Raw genomic sequence first — 18,775 nt, forward strand, 5'->3', positions numbered from 1 at the left:
TATGCGGTTTTCAATTCTAATTGTGAAACACGAAGAGTAAAAGAATGTTTCAGGTATTGAATTGGAAGTGAGAAGTGAAATATATCCACATTGACGTTTTTCCCAGTGGCCACAAAAATGTGAGATTCACGTGACCAAGGGTGTGATTCGAGGAAGTTGCACTGTGCGATGGTCCAAGTATTAAAATAAAAATAAGGGACTTTTAGTATTCCATGCAAATCACGTGTATTTGACGGGAAAACAAGCGTCCATTTGACCACAATGCGTGGTGCCAAATTCGCCTTATATTATTTGCTCCATTTGTCCATTTTAAAATATTTGTTTTAAGTAGTTTGTTATTGATTCGTTTGTATTCATTATTGATAAGGGATGTACTGTTTAGTTTAATTTATTCTTTAATTATAAATCACGTTTCTAATATTTTTAAATTAATAATTATTTTCTTTTTTAAAAAATAGAAAAAAATTAATAATTGTCACAAATAATAATAATAAAAATTGGTTTCTATGAATTAATTTTGTTCAAAAAATCAATTATTGATAATAGGTATTACCACATGAAAACTCACATAAAAAGACATCTTGATTTTCATTGAACAATTGAAAAATAATTATAAAAAGATAAACGATTTTTTATTAGATAGTCCATGGCTTGCCGCATCAATATATCACATTATATTACTAATTAATCTATGATTTAATCAATAGTTGTTTGAAAAAATCACTACCCTCCTTTCAACATTTCTCTCCATGGAGTGATTATTTTGACCCAAATGTTTCCTATTAATACTTTGGCTATGTTTGGTTCCCGGAAAATTTGAGGGAAAATGCGAGGGAAAGAAAATACAAAGGAAAAGTAGAAGGAAAATAAAAAAATAGATTAAAAGTTGATAAATTATTTTTTTTGTTACTTCAAACTCATTTTATTTATTTTAACTCATCAATATAAAGATTAAATAATTTAAAAATACATAAATTTTTAATTAGTTTTAATTATATTTGATTTTCTTTTATATTTTTTATAGGACAACCAAACATGAGAAAATCATTTTCCTTAGTATTTTTTTTCTTTCCTTTGTACTTTACGGGAACCAAACATAGCCTTTATTTTCATCCCATTTTACCTAGAATTCCCTTAAAAACTCTCACAATCTCATATTGCTCCATTTTTATATGTCCTGTATTGAAGTTGTAGATCTACTATATGTTAAGGAGTATGATATATATATATATATATATATATATATTTATATTTATATATTGAACTTAAATCCTATAAATTCAAATTTTTAGGAAAATCGGTTTTCAATATGGCATAAGAGCTTGCTTTGATGGGAGGTTTGACTCAAATTCAGTTTCTATATACCACTCCAAGTGTGAATATGAAGCTGTAGGTGAGGAAGAGAGTTAAAAAGTATGATATTCTTATTGGACCCTCAACAATTATTTAAGATGTGTTAGCAAATTAGTAATATTATAAATTATAATTGTAGTTTAATTTAAATATTAATTGAAACTATTTAAATCAATTGAATGTTAATATTTGTTTTGCATTAAATTTAATTTAAATTCATTGTTTATGATTTGTCATTACACTTAGAATTCATTGTACCTTTATTATTTCAAGTATATAATGCAGTTCATTTTATTCATTGTTCATGATTTGTCATTTATACCTAGACGAGGAAATAATAAAACCAACTCCTACGAACACATGGAGTGGGCCCACCCCTTATTACTTACCTTTACCATAGGTAGTAAGTTCAAGTAATCCTGTTATTAATTAATTTTAATTGTTTCAAAGGGAGATTAATAGAGAAAATAAAAGTTATTTATTTATTTGTTCCGTGAGGTATTTAAAAATCAATTATAATGCCGATGGAAATTTACTTAGCGGAAATGATTTTCAAAAGCCCAATCCTTAGAAAATATGAGCTAGCTAGCTTGAAATTTGAAACCACATAATAGAAGACATGCTTAACTCAGTGATATTGAACCATGGTCTATTCATAATATTAATCCATCTAGGTTAGCATAGACAATCAAATAAATGTAAATTCCCTATCAACCATCTGAGAAGACCGGCCTTTATCGACCATGACGTTAATTTTTGTCCGATTCATGCAAATTGATGAAGATTTTGGATCCAAAGTGTTGGGTATGAGTAGAAAATATGAAAAGGAATCTTGCTTTATGTTGTTTTCATGTGATTCACGTTCATGAGTATTGTCAAACTGCCATAGTACTGAAGTTGATGTAGCCATTTGTTTTACATTTTACACAGTACATCAATGGTGTAAAGCATGCATGAACGTGTGGTCTTGGTTTAATCTTCATACAGTCCTTGAATAATTTTGGAAGGGCTGAAAGAGACGAGTTTCTAACAGGGGCCATGCGAGCAAGCTCACATGCCCAACATTGAATTCAGATTCTTGCTTTTCTTCTCTTCCTTTCCTTTTTTTATATTTAATATTTTTTCTTGAGGATAAATGAATTATATAAACTCAAAACAACAACCATGTCTACTTATTTAGAGGTTGTTGAGAAATATCAAACTACTTCAAAAGGGTTTGAAGGGTTCGGATTGATTTTATCTTATATGGGGGTTCAACCCATGACTCACTCTGAATCTTTAGAATCCAAATCTGATTAAAAAGTGATGAAGATGTAATTATCATGTTTTAATTGCATGTGGTTGAGACAAAAATACATACTAATTAAAACATGCATGTATCTCCAATTTGGAAATTAAATTAAATAATAGGCATGAGGTATTGTCGATTCAATTAATTTGATGGTGACCTATAAGAGGAAAAAAAACAAAAGAAAAGGTTCATGAAAGAAAGCGATAGAAGAGACATCCATATATTATATAGGGGTCTAAGATTAATTAAAGGTAGTGATATGGATGATTATCAAATTGATGGATCATTCTAATAGGTGGAGATTAAGCTAATTAAATACAGGATGATTGCATATCCACTACAAATTTATGTTTTACATTTTTCCATTATAATTAACGATAGTGAGTAAACCAAGGATAAACGAACCCTTACCAATCAAATTTTAAAATTACTCTTCCTTGATTTCAAATAAAAATTTATCTTAGAGGGTAAATTACAAAACAAACTCAGAAATTTTTAGCCTCTCCCAATTAATTTTTGAAATTTCTTGAAACAATATCAATCATAAATTATGTCCAAATATCAAATAATTTTTCTATGGAGATTTCTCAAATAAATAAATAAATAATGAAGAAATTCATGGATAATTAATAAACTTACTGTAAATCTTAAAATTTGTTTCAATTTTATCTTTACATTAATTTTGAATTCAGTTTTAAATTTCAATTACATATTTTTTTAGTTCACTCACCGTTTAATAGTTTTTATTATTTTGTATATAATTTTTTTATTTTATTACTAATACTTTTATTTTATTATTATTACTATTATTTTATTTTATTATTACTATTACTATTATTATTATATCTATTTTATTTTTATTTTTTATTTTTTTCTTTTTTTCTCTCTCCTCTCTCCTCTCTCTTTCCTGCTCCCCAACCACCCCCCATCTTCTTCTCTCTCTTCCCATTCTTCCCACACAGCCGGCCCCCACTTTCCTTTCCCCCCATTTTTGTTTCCCCCTCCCCCCCCCCCCCCATTTTTTTCCCCCCAATTCCCGATATTTTCCCCCCATTTTTTCCTACTCTCTCCTCTCTCCTCTTTTCTCTCTGGCCCATCTCCAAGAAAACACGCCCCCCCCCCCCCCCCCCAATTGGTCTTCTCTTTTTTCCCCCCCTCTCTGCAACTCCACTGGGGTCTCAGCAAGCGGCCCGGATTTTTATTTTGATTTTTCATCCTTCCATTCACTCAGAGACGGCCGGCACCCCACCTTGGCTTCGGGGCATTTTTTTTCTTTTCTTCTCCCCCCCAACTCCCATAGGCGCGACCCCCATATTTTTTTTCCATCTTCTTCCTCCTTCACGACACTCCACCACACCTCCCATTTGATTTTAATTTTTATTTCATTTATTTTGCTTCCCGAAAACCCGTCCATCCTCACTGTCGCCGCCGGCGAGCCACTGCCGGCCGGCGACCCCTTCCCATCTCATCCGTTTCCATCGTGGTTGTTATTATTATTATTATTATTATTATTGTTATTTTATTTTATTTTAATAATAATTGTTGTTCGTGAAATTTGAATTGTTGAATTAATATAAAATTTGGGATTAATTTATTATTGGTAGATTAATACATAATTTGATTTAATTTATTGTTAGTGAATTAATTTAAAATTTGTTAATTTAGGTTTGTGGGCATATTGTATTTGGTGATCAATTCGGAGATATTTAAATTATATCAATTGCATAGTGTTAAGTTGTTATTTGTCGGGGCTTATCGGATTGGGTTTAAAATATTATTTCTCTTGATCATGTGCTTTTTTATGTGGGCTTGTTAATTGATGTGGATTTTTGGGCCTATAATGTGGGTAGGATTTGTTGGATTATTTGAATATTTGATATGAACTTGACTAATTTGAATTGTTTAATTTTGACATGGGACAATTGTGGTGTATATTAAATTAGGTTTAAATTATGGAGTATTAAATTTAGGTCTAGTAGAATTTATTTTAATTTACGCAATTTTAGGTTTGGTTGATTGTATTTGTATCTTTGGCTATTAATTTGGATGTTCTAGGTTAAGACCTATAGTAATTTGGGCTCATTTTAATTGATGAAATTTATGGGACTAATTTGAAATTGGAATTTGGATTTGAATATTTGTTTGATATTTTATACATCTCTGGATATTTACATTTGTGTTATTTTTGTTTTTACATAGACCCACTCTGTAATCTTGTTAGCTGAGTACGAATGGATGACACGTGGAACTTGTTGTAAGTTTATTTTGGTACATATTTTATTTCTCACTTTTTATTTGGTTTTATTTTTATTAGTTTGTATAAATATTCGTTCGTATGTATTTATTGAGTATGTACAGAATTGAATATCGAATAAACTAGAAATTTTGTTTAAATGAGAGGAAAAAGTGTGTTTTAATAAAACAACAATTTTAAAATGTTATTTTTAATAAAAGAAAGTTTTTTATTTTATTTTTTATTTATTTATAAAAATTCAAAAAAATGCATTTAGAAAAATCCAAAAGAAATGTTTTTAATGGAATTTGAAATTTTGTTTTTAAATAATATTTGTCTAAAAATTTCTTTGTATAAAAAATTTTCCAAATATTGTTTTGTAAATAAAGTTGTCCCAAAAATTAATTTTTAATAAAATCGTCCAAAAAAATGTTTTTTTGAATAAATTCTTTTTATTTAATTAAAATTGGATTAAAAGTCATTTTTTAGAAATAGATGATTTATTTATTTATTTATTTTTATTTTTATTTTTTTCCTTTTAATTAAAAATTCTTTTGTAAATAAAGTTATGTCATTTTAAATAATTTATAAAAATCACTCTTTTAAATGAAAATGAATCTAAATACTTTTGTAAATAAAATTGTAAAAATTCATTATTTTCTAGTAAAAGCAAGTAAAAAATAATTTTTGTACCCAAATTGAAATTTTGTAATAAATTCTTTCGATACAATAAATGTAAATAGTTTTTTTTTTTAAATTGTATACAATTAAAATTTAGAAAATAAATTGTTTCTTTTTATAAGTAAATAAATGGAAATCATTAATTCAAAATCATTTTTAATAAAATCATTTGAAATTTCTTTAAAACTTTTTTTTAATATCTTTTATTTATTTAATTCAATAAATCATTTTGCATAATTCTCTTATTATTTATTTTGTGTATTTTTGTAATTAGATTTCATCATTGTTTTTGTGCATATTAATTCTCGACATGATTTGTATATTGATTATTTTTCTTGATATCCATAATTAATTAATTAATTGCCACAATTTTCTCAATTCGTTTAGTAGAGGTCATACGTATGCGGGCTTAGAGGGATGTTATGATTCATCATCATACCTTCCTAATAATTAACCTAACACTCGGACCTAGACTTGGTTTTTCACAGACCCGTTTTTTTTCTTCAGAGTCACACTGGTGGTGTTTGTTTTTTTGGCTTTTTGTTGAAAATCATTTAGTTTTAAAATTTAGGTTGTTTGTTTTTTTACTTTTTCATGACTTATTATAAACTTTTTACTAAATAGAAAAAGCCAAAATATGTAGTTTTTTCTAAATAGAAAAAATAATACAATGGTTTTTTTTTACTTTTTAATACTTAATAGAAATAAAATACTACAAAAACAAACAACCTAATATTTAATACTATTAAGTATTAAGGTTCTATTTAGAATTAAGTAAAAAAACAAACACCACCTTAGAGTTTTCTTTCTTATTTGGTTTTTCCCTTTAAAAAAAATAAAACAAAAATAAGTGGCGACTCCAAGTTTTTTTCTAAAAATCAAATTTTCATCAAATAAAATAAAAAACGAGTTTCGCCATCGAGTGGGAACGCATCGAGCAAAATGCGGGATCCACACTTATATATTTTAAAATTATTTAATCTTATAAACAAAAGGGAAAAAATGAGTAATAGATTTGAAGAAACATATATAAATAATTTATAAACTTTAATATTTTTTTCTTCTATATTATCTTTTTTTTTTCTTGTTATATTTTTCCTCAAGTTTTTTAGGACAAGAAATTTAAAGCTTTAATGGGGTTGTACTAGTATAATTTATCAACTTTTAATCTATTTTTTTATTTTTCTTCAATTTTTCTTTCCTTCTACTTTTCTTTTATATTTTCTTTCCATTGCATTTTCCTTCGAATTTTCTAAAAACCAAACATAACCTTAAATATATTTCATTCATATTAGTTTAAAATTTCATTAAATACATTTCTTATCATTTTCATTTATTATTTTCACTCATCTCTCTTATTCAAATTAAGAGAGATTTATGACCGGGATTAATAAAAGAATTAGGAAAATGTGAGTGAAATTAACCCTTAATTTTAAATCTCTTAAAAGTTAATTGTCCATGCATCTAATTTATTTTGAGATTATGAATCATATTTGGATTCTGAGTATCTAAATAATTGATAAATGCTCAAAAAGGAAATCAAATCAAGGATTAAAAACCTGTTCCCCTGCATGATTATTATAAATGAATCGATTTTTTATTTCGCGGTCCAAATCATTCCAAGCCTTACTTTCACCCATCACTAAATTTACGGTTGAAAATCCATTTAGCTTGTGCAAATCTATGGTCTCTTTTCTCTTGCTTGCACAAAGATATTGGTACCAACCATCTTATCACAACTTTTGAACCAAGAAAATATTTGTCATTATCAAATATGAATTTCCACACAAGGTTGAAAATTAAGTTGACCTTTAAGCTTTTTTTAATTAATCTTAGTACTATCTATATATTTTTCAAAAAAATGAATCGACCTCAAATGATGAAGTCCATATAAAGTAAAAATTTTAATAGGCTGGAAAATACAGATATTGTTTACTTAATATGACACCAAGTAAAGACTCCAGTTACATTTAATTGTAATTTTAGTACATGGTTTATATTACATAATAATATAGGTGTATTACCATGGCCTAATTTCAAAAGAGTTTGGGTACATTTATATATGTAGAGTTATGTGTGGCTTTTGGGAAGCACTTTTATATATATATAATTAGTTATCAGGGGTATAACTTGAGTAGGTCGGGTTGATAACTAACCCAAGTCTAACCTAAATTTAGAAACAATCAACCCAAGTTCAACCCAACCCGAACTCTAATCCTGAGGTTCTTAACCCAAGTTTAACCCAACTTCATTACTTCAAGTTCAGGTTAGATTCAAGTTGATTACGTTAGACTCAAATTGATCAAGTTAAATTCAGGTTGATCGGATTGTATAATTCAAAATCCATCTATAATATTTTTTTTAAAAACCTGTTTTAATGTATTTATATGAAAATTTAAATAATAAGTAGGTTGAAATTTTAAGATAGTAACAAAAGAATAAATATAAATTTATACATATTTTATATAAAAAAAAATTGAAAAACGTATGATATAATATAATTTGATATTTTTTCTTAAAAATAGAAAAAAAATATTATTATATAGGATAATATGCATTATAAATATTATAAAAATATTAATTAGATTTGCTTAGGCTCGAGTTGTACAAACCTTAATCCAAGGTTAACCCAAATTGAACTTGGGTTAAAAAAACCTAACTCAAATCCAACTCAAGGATTTAAAATGATTGCCCAAGTCCGCCCAAATGTTAGGTTAGATTGGGTCAACTAATCCAAGTTGCACCTTGTTAGTTCATTTTTAAATTATTTAGCCTTTATATATATTTTATAAAAAAGTAATGAATGAAATGAATTTGAAAAAAAATGTAAAAAAGATTTATTAATTTTAAATTTATTTTTTATTTTTTCTTCATTCTATATTACTTCTTTACTTTTTTCCTGTCATATTTTTCCTCAAATTTTCTAATACTAAACATAGCCACAAGGAATTTAAAGCTTTTAATGGAGCATAGAGGATGCGAAACTTGTCTTCTAAATAATTATTGACGTATGTTAGAATGTATACATCTTTGAATAACTTTAATAGTTTTATTTAAATACTTGAGTAAGTTTGAATAGATTATTAATTTAATGAATTAAATATTTTTTTTAAATAATAAATATTTAAATTAAGTTTACTCATTTCCTTTGAGATGTTAGTTAAACATATTTAGTTTCTATTGGTTTGAAATTTCATCAAATATATTTTTTATCTTTTTAATTTGTTATTTTTACTCATATCCTTTTATTTAAAATAAAAAACATATTTGATGAAATTTTAAACTAATAAAAGTTAATTATATTTAATCAAACTTGGGGAATTGTAAGTGAAATTAATGCAGAAAACTAAAAATTAATGCAGAAAACTAGTCATTTATAAATTGGGATTACCAACCATATATGGAATCCGCTGATGTACATGATTGATAAATGGTCAAAAAAAAAAGTCAAATCAAGGATTAAAAACCATTTTCCCCTGCATGATTATTATCAATGAATCGATTTTTGATGTGGTGGTTCAAGACTTTCACCCATCAATCAAATTATAATTGAAAATCAATTTAGGTCGTGCTAATCTATGGTCTTTTTTCTCTTGCTTGCACAAAGGTATTGGTACCATCGAATCACAATTATTGAAACTAAGAAAATAAATGTGTCATTATCAAATAGGAATTTCCACAAGGTTGAAAATTAAGTTGACCTTTAGGCTTTATTTAATGAATCTTAGTAAAAATATGTTTTTGTTATGTGAATTAGTTTTACTCTAAGCCAGTTGTTGTTGAAATTATAATCCAAGTTAAAGTCAAATTAAAATAACTTTAGGAATTTGATAAATATTAGGAATTGTTATTTATTTAGGTTTCCTATGTTAATTAGGACTTTTAGTCTACCAGTAATTGGAATCCTATTACAAGTATGATTAGTTTATTATAAATAGGTTTGTTATTATGTTCAATTTGAAAATGCAATAAATTTATTATTTTAGCAAAAATATTATCAATACCCAATTTTGTGCGTTAAGATCAGAGAAAGTGAAATGTCATATCAAAGCTAGAATACCAAGGAATGTGCAAAATCACAAGAAAGTTATAATCTTGTTGGTGAAATTATGGCTACAAATAATAACTCAATTCTTCCTCAACACCCAAAATTCACATGTAAAAATTTTGATAATTGGTGTATTCAAATGCATGTCTTATTTAGATCTCAAGATTTATAGATGATAAAATATCTTCGTGCAATGGGTCATTTGACCAAGTCTTTAATAATATTAAATTGTTTTATGTTGAGTCTTATATCTGTTATGTTGTCCTGGTCTATAAGAAATTGTTTATTGAGTCTCTTTATTATCTCCTGATTTTTGGTGATGGTGGCAACAGATTTATTGAAACATGGTTTCATGGTCCTATTTTTATGCCTTTGTTGTTATGGCTTTGTCAAGCCAGTTGATTGTATTGCCTATTTATTGGTTGTCTCAGTACAAATAAAGTGTTGGAATTGCTTCTCTATTCTGATTTTACTTCTGCTCAGTTTATTTTATCAGTGGTATCAGAGCCCGATTAACGTTAGAAAAGTGGGTTAAAACCAGAAAGTGAGAATTGAGAGTGCCAAAACAGAGAGAGAGAGTTTGTGAGACAGAGAGTCATAAAGCAGCAGCTTTGTTTATTTTCTTTCAACGACAGAAAAAAAACAATGGCCTCTGAAAATTTTGTGCAACCTGCAATTCCACGTTTTGATGGTCACTATGACTATTGGAGCATGTTGATGGAGAATTTCTAACGATCTAAAGAGTACTGGCAAGTAGTCTCTGGAGGGATAGCAGAACCAGCAACGAACTCACCAATGACGAATGCACAGAAAACAGAGATTGAAGGACAGAGATTAAAAGATCTAACGGCAAAGAATTATTTGTTCCAAGCTATTGATCACTCAATCTTGGAAACTATTCTGTGTAAGGACACCTCCCAGCAGATTTGGGACTCCATGAAGAAGAAGTACCAGGGATCAACGAGGACCAAGAGGCAGCAGCTTCAATCACTTCGATCTGAGTTCGAAACGTTTCGAATGAAGCCGGGGGAGTCAGTTTCTGATTACTTCTCAAGAACAATGGCAATCATCAACAAAATGCGAATTCATGGCGAGAAGATGGAGGACGTGACTGTTATTGAGAAAATTCTTCGGTCAATGACGCCAAAATTTAACTATGTTGTTTGTTCTATTAAGGAATCGAAAGACCTTGATGAACTATCAATTGACGAGTTGCAAGGATCTTTGTTAGTTCATGAGCAGAAAATCATCCAGGAGGACAAGGAGGAGCAAGCTTTAAAGGCTTCAACTAACAACAATGCTTTGACAATGAATAGATCAGCAGATCGAGGTAGAGGCAAAGGAAGAGGAGTTCGAGGAGTTAGAGATGGAGGTAGAGGAAGAGGTGGACGAGGCAATTTTAGAGTTGATGAAAATCAACTAGATTTCCAAAATAGAGGCAGAGGCCGAAATCAACAATTTGACAAATCCAAGGTAGAGTGTTTTAGATGTCATAAATTTGGCCATTACCGTTCTTAATGTTATACTAAATTACCTAACGACAAAGAAAGAGGAGAGAAATCTAATTATGCAGAAAAGAAAGAAGTTGAAACCTTGTTGATGGCTGCTCAAGTCAATGAACAACCTTAGGCAGAAGTGTGGTATGTGGACACAGGCTGCAGCAACCACATGTGTGGTAGTAAGTCTTCTTTTTGTTTTCTAAATGAAGGTTTTCATTCTACAGTGAGCTTTGGTGATTGTTCTACTGTGAATGTAATGGGAAAGGGTGATATTAATATTAGAACCAAGAATGGTTTTGTAGAAACAATTTCCAATGTTTTTTATGTTCCAAACTTGAAAAGTAATTTGTTAAGTGCTGGTCAATTGCAAGAAAAGGGTTACATAATAACAATTCAGAAGGGTGCTTGTGAGATATATGATCCTTCAAGAGGTGCTATTGCTGTTGTTCAAATGGCTTCAAACAGGTTGTTTCCATTGAAGATTGATAGTGTCCAGTCTTTCTTAATGGCTGAAGTGAAAGATCTTTCATGGCTTTGACATTTACACTATGGCCATTTGAATTTTGGTGGATTAAAAACTCTCCAACAGAAACATATGGTGACAGGTCTTCCTCAAATTTCCATTCCTTCTCAAGTTTGTGAAGAATGTGTTGTTGGCAAACAACATCGTTCTCAATTCCCTCAAGGAAAGTCGCAAAGAGCAAAGAATGTCTTGGAACTGGTTCACTCTGACATTTGCGGTCCAATTAATCCAACTTCTAATGGGGGTAAAAAATATCTAATTATCTTTATTGATGATTATAGTCGAAAAAAGTTGGTTTCTTTTTTGCAGGAAAAATCAGAAGCTTTTAGTGCATTTAAAAGCTTCAAGGCACGTGTTGAAAAAGAAACAGGGAGATCCATCAAAATTCTCCGTACTGATCATGGTGGAGAATATTGTTCAAATGAATTTGAACATTTTTGTGATGATCAAGGCATACGAAGAGAACTCACAGCTGCTTATACACCGCAACAGAATGGTGTATCGGAGAGAAAAAATAGAACCATCCTCAACATGGTGAGGAGCTTGCTTGCAAGAGGCAAAATTCCAAAGAGTTTTTGGCCAGAGGCAGTGAATTGGAGTATCCATGTGTTGAACAGAAGTCCTACATTTTCTATTCAAAACATGACACCGGATGAGGCTTGGAGTGGACGGAAACCAGCTGTAGATCACTTCAAAATTTTCGATTGCATCGCCTATGCACATGTCCCAGATGAGAAAAGGAAGAAACTTGATGATAAGGGTGAAAAATGTGTTTTTCTTAGTGTAAGTGAAGCATCCAAAGCATATAAATTGTTCAATCCACTCACGAAGAAGATTGTGACCAGTAGAGATGTTATTTTTTATGAGGAGAGCACCTGGAATTGGAATGGGCAGCAACCTACTCAAGCCATTTTTGACAATGATGCTGAAAAAGAAAGGCAGCAGCTTCTACAACAACAAATTCCTACGATTTCTATACCTGAAAGTCCACCAAATGATGCTCCAACAGCCGCTGAAACTTCATCAACAGCAGCAGAGAGTAATGTAGTTGCTAAATCACGACTTCGCCATGTTCGAAAAAGGCTCGCGTGGATGCAAGATTTTGAGGTAACTGGAGTTCAATCTGATAACTATGATACAATTGCCCATTATATTTTGTTATCAAATTGTGATCCCATTACATTTCAAGAAGCTATCAAGGATTTAAAGTGGCATAAGGCTATGAATGAGGAGATCGTGTCTATAGAGAAATAATAGTTGGGAGCTAGTTGAACTTCCAAAAGGGCAGAAATCCATTGGTGTTAAATGGGTTTATAAAACGAAGTTGAACAAAGATGGTGGAGTTGATAAGTACAAAGCTCGGCTTGTTGCAAAGGGGTACAAGCAAGAATTCGGAGTGGATTACAAAGAAGTGTTTGCTCCAGTAGCAAAGCTTGACACTATTCGCTTGGTGTTATCCATGGCTGCCCAAAACTCATGGTTTATCCATCAGTTAGATGTGAAGTCAGCATTTTTGCATGGAGAGTTGGAAGAAGAAGTCTATATTGATCAACCCCCTAGGTATGTGAAGCAAGATTATGAGAATCAGGTATATAAGTTAAAGAAAGCACTATACGGACTGAAACATGCACCAAGAGCTTGGTACAGTCGTATAGATGCTTATTTTACTGAGGAAGGTTTTATTAAATGTCCATATGAGCACACTCTTTACACTAAATATGGTGTTGATAAGAAGATTTTAATTGTGTGTTTATATGTTGATGATCTCATTTATACTAGTAATAATAAAACCATGCTTGCTAATTTTAAGAAGTCTATGATGAAAGAATTTGATATGACTGATATGGGATTAATGCACTATTTTCTTGGCATTGAAGTAGTGCAATCATCTGCTGGTGTTTTCATTTCTCAATAGAAATATGCTCTAGAGATTTTGGACAAGTTTATGTTGAAGGATTGTAATTCAGTCATCACCCCAAGTGAAGTTGGTCTGAAACTCTCAAAGAGTGGAGCAGGAAAGAGAGTGGATAGTACTCTTTACAAGCAGATCGTTGGAAGTCTTATGTATCTAACATCTACAAGACCAGACATTATGCACGCAGTCAATTTAATCAGTAGATACATGGAGAATCCAACTGAAGTTCATCTTTTGGCTGCAAAAAGAATTTTTCGCTATTTGAAAGGTACTGTAGACTTTGGGATTCTATACAAAAGGGGTGAAAAATCAAGTTTGATTGGTTTTTCAGATAGTGATTATGCTGGAGATCTTGATGATAGAAAGAGCACTTCTGGAGCAGTGTTTATGTTGAATTCTGGAGCTATTACTTGGTTATCAAAAAAGCAACATATTGTGACTTTGTCAACTACGGAAGCTGAGTTCGTTGCTGCATGCAGCATCAGGCTCATGTCAAGCTATTTGGCTGAGAAGGTTACTTGAAGTTTTGTACAACCAGCAGCAAGGTCCAACAGTGATTTACTGTGATAACCTCTCTGCAATAAAACTCTCAAAGAATCTAGCCTTACATGGGAGAAGCAAACACATTGATGTGAGGTACCACTTCTTGCGTGATTTATGTAAAAATGGAGTTATTGATTTGGTGTTTTGTAAAAGTGAAGATCAAATTGCAGATATCTTGACTAAGCCCCTCAAGCCTACTGTTTTTATGAAACTTCGAAGTATGCTTGGAGTTTGTTCTTCAAAGGAGGTTGTGGCTGCTTCAAGAAAGGCTTTGCAAATTGATTCCTAAACTGATTTATGCAGATATCAGTTTAAGGGAGGGTGATAAAATATCTTCGTGCAATGGGTCATTTGACCAAGTCTTTAATAATATTAAATTGTTTTATGTTGAGTCTTATATCTGTTATGTTGTCCTGGTCTATAGGAAATTGTTTATTGAGTCTCTTTATTATCTCTTGATTTTTGGTGATGGTGGCAGCAAATTTATTGAAACATGGTTTCATGGTCCTATTTTTATGCCTTTGTTGTTATGGCTTTGTCAAGCCAGTTGATTGTATTGCCTATTTATTGGTTGTCTCAGTACAAATAAAGTGTTGGAATTGCTTCTCTGTTCTGGTTTTACTTCTGCTCAGTTTATTTTATCAATAGGATCTAGTGAATATTGGTTACAACGAAGTGACTGATTCAAAAGAATTCGAGGCACTATCAAATGAGTAAAAAGATTCATTGAAACATTCTTGAAAGAAATATTAAAAAGCACTTTATACAAATCTTTCAAGCAGTGAATGAATCCATATTTAAGAAAATCTTAAAGGCGGAAACAACAAAAGAGACCTCGGTTACTTTACAAAAATTATACAAAAGTGATGAATGTGTCAAGCGAATGAAGTTGTAGACATTAAGAGGTGAATTCCAATCTCTTCGCATGAATGACTCCGAATTTATCTCAGATTATTTTGATCGGGTACAAACTATTGTTAATCAAATGCGGGTTAATGGTGAGAAGCTTGATGATCAACGGATAGTAAAGAAAATTATGCGCTCTTTAAGTGCAAGATTCGACTATACTGTTGCAGCAACTGAAGAAGGAAAGGATATTCTCGCTCTTACAGTTGAAAGATTGATGAGTTCATTATGTTCGCATGAACAACGAATGAATCAGAGAATCAACTCTACAATTTGGAGCAAGCCTTGTAGAGTAAAGCATCTACTAGAGGTCGTGGTGGCCAACAAGGTGGCAGAGGTCGTGGTCGTGGCAAAGATAGAACAAGACACAACTTCAACAATATAAATGGAGATGGTGACACAAATTCTTCTAAAGGAAGAGGTAAGTCAGAATGTCGAACAAAATTGCAAAATGAACAAGATGAGCAAGCAAACACCGCCGAGGTAGAGTAGAATTTGGTATTAGCCTACAATGTGGCAACATCAAATGTAGATTGGCAAGATGTTTAGTATCTTGATATAGGATGCAATAATCACATGTGTGGTAAGAAAGAATTGTTTTCACAATTAAATGAATCAATCCGATGTGATGTTAATTTTCGAAACAAATCCAAAGTTTCGATCATGGGTAAAGGTAATGTTAAAATACATTCTAAAGATGGTACTGATGTTACTATAACAGATGTATTTTTTGTTCTAGATCTTTTTTGGAATTTGTCGAGTATGTGACAATTAATAGACAAAAAAAATGGCATATTATTAATATCTCTAATGGAGTTTGCACCTTTAGCGATAAAAATAAGAAGATGAACAAAAGTATAGGTGACAAAGAATAGGATGTTTCCTATGTTTCTTCAAGCATAAACTTTATTTAGTTTGAAGGCAAAAATAGAAGATAGCAATTGACTTTGGCATCTTCGTTGTGGGTTGAAGTCATTAGTGTAGAAAAACATGGTAATAGGATTACCTATGATTGATATTCCAAATCATGCATGCAAAGGATGTCTCCTTAGGAAACAATATAGGAATTTTTTTTCCAATTAGAAGATCCAAAAAAGTTAAACAACTTTTGGAGTTGATGCATACAGATATATGTGATTCCGATGAGGTAAGATCTCTTGGTCATAACAAATATAAGGCTTTTAACAAATGATTTTACAAGAAAGAGTTGGATTTATTTGTTAAAAGAAAAATATAAGGCTTTTAACAAATTTAAAGAACAAAGTTGTTGTTAAAAGACAAAGTGGTTTCAGTCTTAAGATATTAAGATTTGATAGAGGAGAGGAGTTCACTTCTAATGAATTTTATAATTATTGCAAAAGTCAAAGTATTCGACAATAATTGATAGCTAGTTATACCCCTTAACAAAATGGTATAACTGAAAGGACGAATAGAACCATTGTTGAAATGGCAAGAAGCATGTTGAAGGTCAAGTCTCCTCCAAAAATTTTTTGAGTAGAAACTGTTACATGTGTAATGTCCTTATTAAATAGGTGTTATACTAAAACAGTCTTTGGAAAAACACCTAAGGAAGGTTGGAATGGTAATAAGCCAGAAGTTTCTTTTTTGCGAACTTTTAGGTGTATTACATATTCCTATATGCCAAAGGAGCACATAAAAAAGTTTGATGACAAAATTGAGAAGTGTATTTTTCATTGGTTATAGTGATGTAACTAAAGGTTACAAACTATATAATTCAGAAACAGGGAAGTTAATTGTGAGTGGAGATGTTCAATTCTTAAAGAATGAGAGTTGAACATGGACTCAAACACAAAGTGAGGAAAAAGGAGTTGTCATTGAAGAAGACTTTGAGAATCAGAAGGATTCTACAATAGATATTTCTACTTCAAATACTTCTTCTCCTATTAGAAGTTCTCTTATGCAAACAAAAACAAGGTAAGACTCTAAATCACAAAGTCACCCAAAACGTTCTCATATTATGCCTACACATCTAAAGGATTATGAAGTCATGAAAGACACAAAAATTATTGATGAAGGTTTAGTTTATTTTTGTCTATTTGCATATTATGATCCTATTTCATATGAAGAAGTAGCAAGTGATGAGAAGTGGATTCAAGCAATGAATGAATAAATTCAATCAATAGAGAAGAACAATACATGGAAGCTAACTTTTCTTCCAATTGGAAAGAAACTTATAGGTGTTAAATGGGTTTATAAGACAAAATATAAACTAATGGTAATGTTGATTGATTTAAGGCAAGATGGGTTGTAAAAGGCTATAAGCAAAAGCCAAGTATTGATTATTTTGAAGTTTTTGCACTAGTTGCTAGATTAGATATTGTTCGCATGATAATTGCACTTACAGCTCAAAAAAGGTGAAAAATTCACCAAATGGATGTGAAGTCAACTTTTATTAATGGTGTACTTGAAAAAGAGGTTTTCGTTGAACAACCACCAAGGTATATTAAGAAAGGGTAAGAGAAACAGGTTTACAAACTCAATAAGGCGTTATATGGGTTAAAGCAGGCACCACGTGCTTGGTACACATGGATTGACACCTATCTATTACAACATGGATTTCAAAAGTATCCTTTTGAGCACACACTTTACATCAAGTCAAATTCTAATGGTAATGTAATTATTGTTTGTCTCTATGTGGATGATTTAACCTTTATAGGAAATTGTCAACAAATGTTTAAAGATTTTCAGGGAGGCAATGAAACAACAATTTGAAATGACAGATTTGGCATTAATGTCTTATTTTCTTGGAATTGAAGTCCAACAAACAGATGATGGTATCTTTATCTCACAAAAAAGTATGTTTTAGACATTCTAAAGCAATTCAAGATGGAATCATCATCAACAATCCGTACTCCTATTGCAAAGCGACTAAAGATGAAAAAAGAAGACATTGGAGAATTAGTAAGTCCCACATATTTCAAGGGCATAATAGAAAGTCTTCGTTATTTAACTTCTACTAGACTAGATATTGTTTATGGAGTGGGAATTATTAGTCAATTTATGGAAAAACCATATCAGTCACACTTGCAAGTGGCAAGCGAATTTTGAGGTATGTAAATGGTACTCGTGATCATAGAATCTTCTACTTCTACTCAAAGAACTTCAGTTTAATAGGCTACACAGATAGTAATTGGAGATGTGATGTAGAGACTAGAAAGAGTATTGCTAGATATGTTTTTTTATCTTGGAACAGGAGCATTCTCATGGTCATCAAAGAAGCAACAAGTTGTAGCATTATCAACCATAAAAGTTGAATAGATGGCAATTACTTCCGTAGTATGTCAAGTCGTTTGGCTTTGTAGGATGCTTAGTGAATTGAAGTATAAACAGAAGGGTTCTACAAAGATTTTGTGTGATAATAAGTCTACTATTGCATTGACAAATAATTTGATGTTTCATGGTAGAAGCAAACACATAAGCATCAAATTTCATTATATTAGGGAACTTGTAAAAAATCAAGAGATTGAACTTGAATTTTGTAGATCAGAAGATCAAGTTATAGATATTTTTACCAAGCCACTAAAAATAGACGTGTTCGAGAAGTTGAAAATGATGTTTGGTGTGATTGACTTTACAATTCGAATTAAGGGAGGCTATTGAAATTATAGTTGACTTAAAGCCAAATTAGAATAAGTTTAAGAATTTGATAAATATTAGGAATTGTTATTTATTTAAACTTCTTATGTTAATTAGGACTTTTAGTCTAATAGGAATTGGAATCCTATTATAAGTATGATTAGTTTATTATAAATAAGTTTAATG

The sequence above is a fragment of the Vitis riparia genome, chromosome 11, assembly GCF_004353265.1.
Source record: "Vitis riparia cultivar Riparia Gloire de Montpellier isolate 1030 chromosome 11, EGFV_Vit.rip_1.0, whole genome shotgun sequence".
NCBI lineage: Eukaryota > Viridiplantae > Streptophyta > Magnoliopsida > Vitales > Vitaceae > Vitis > Vitis riparia.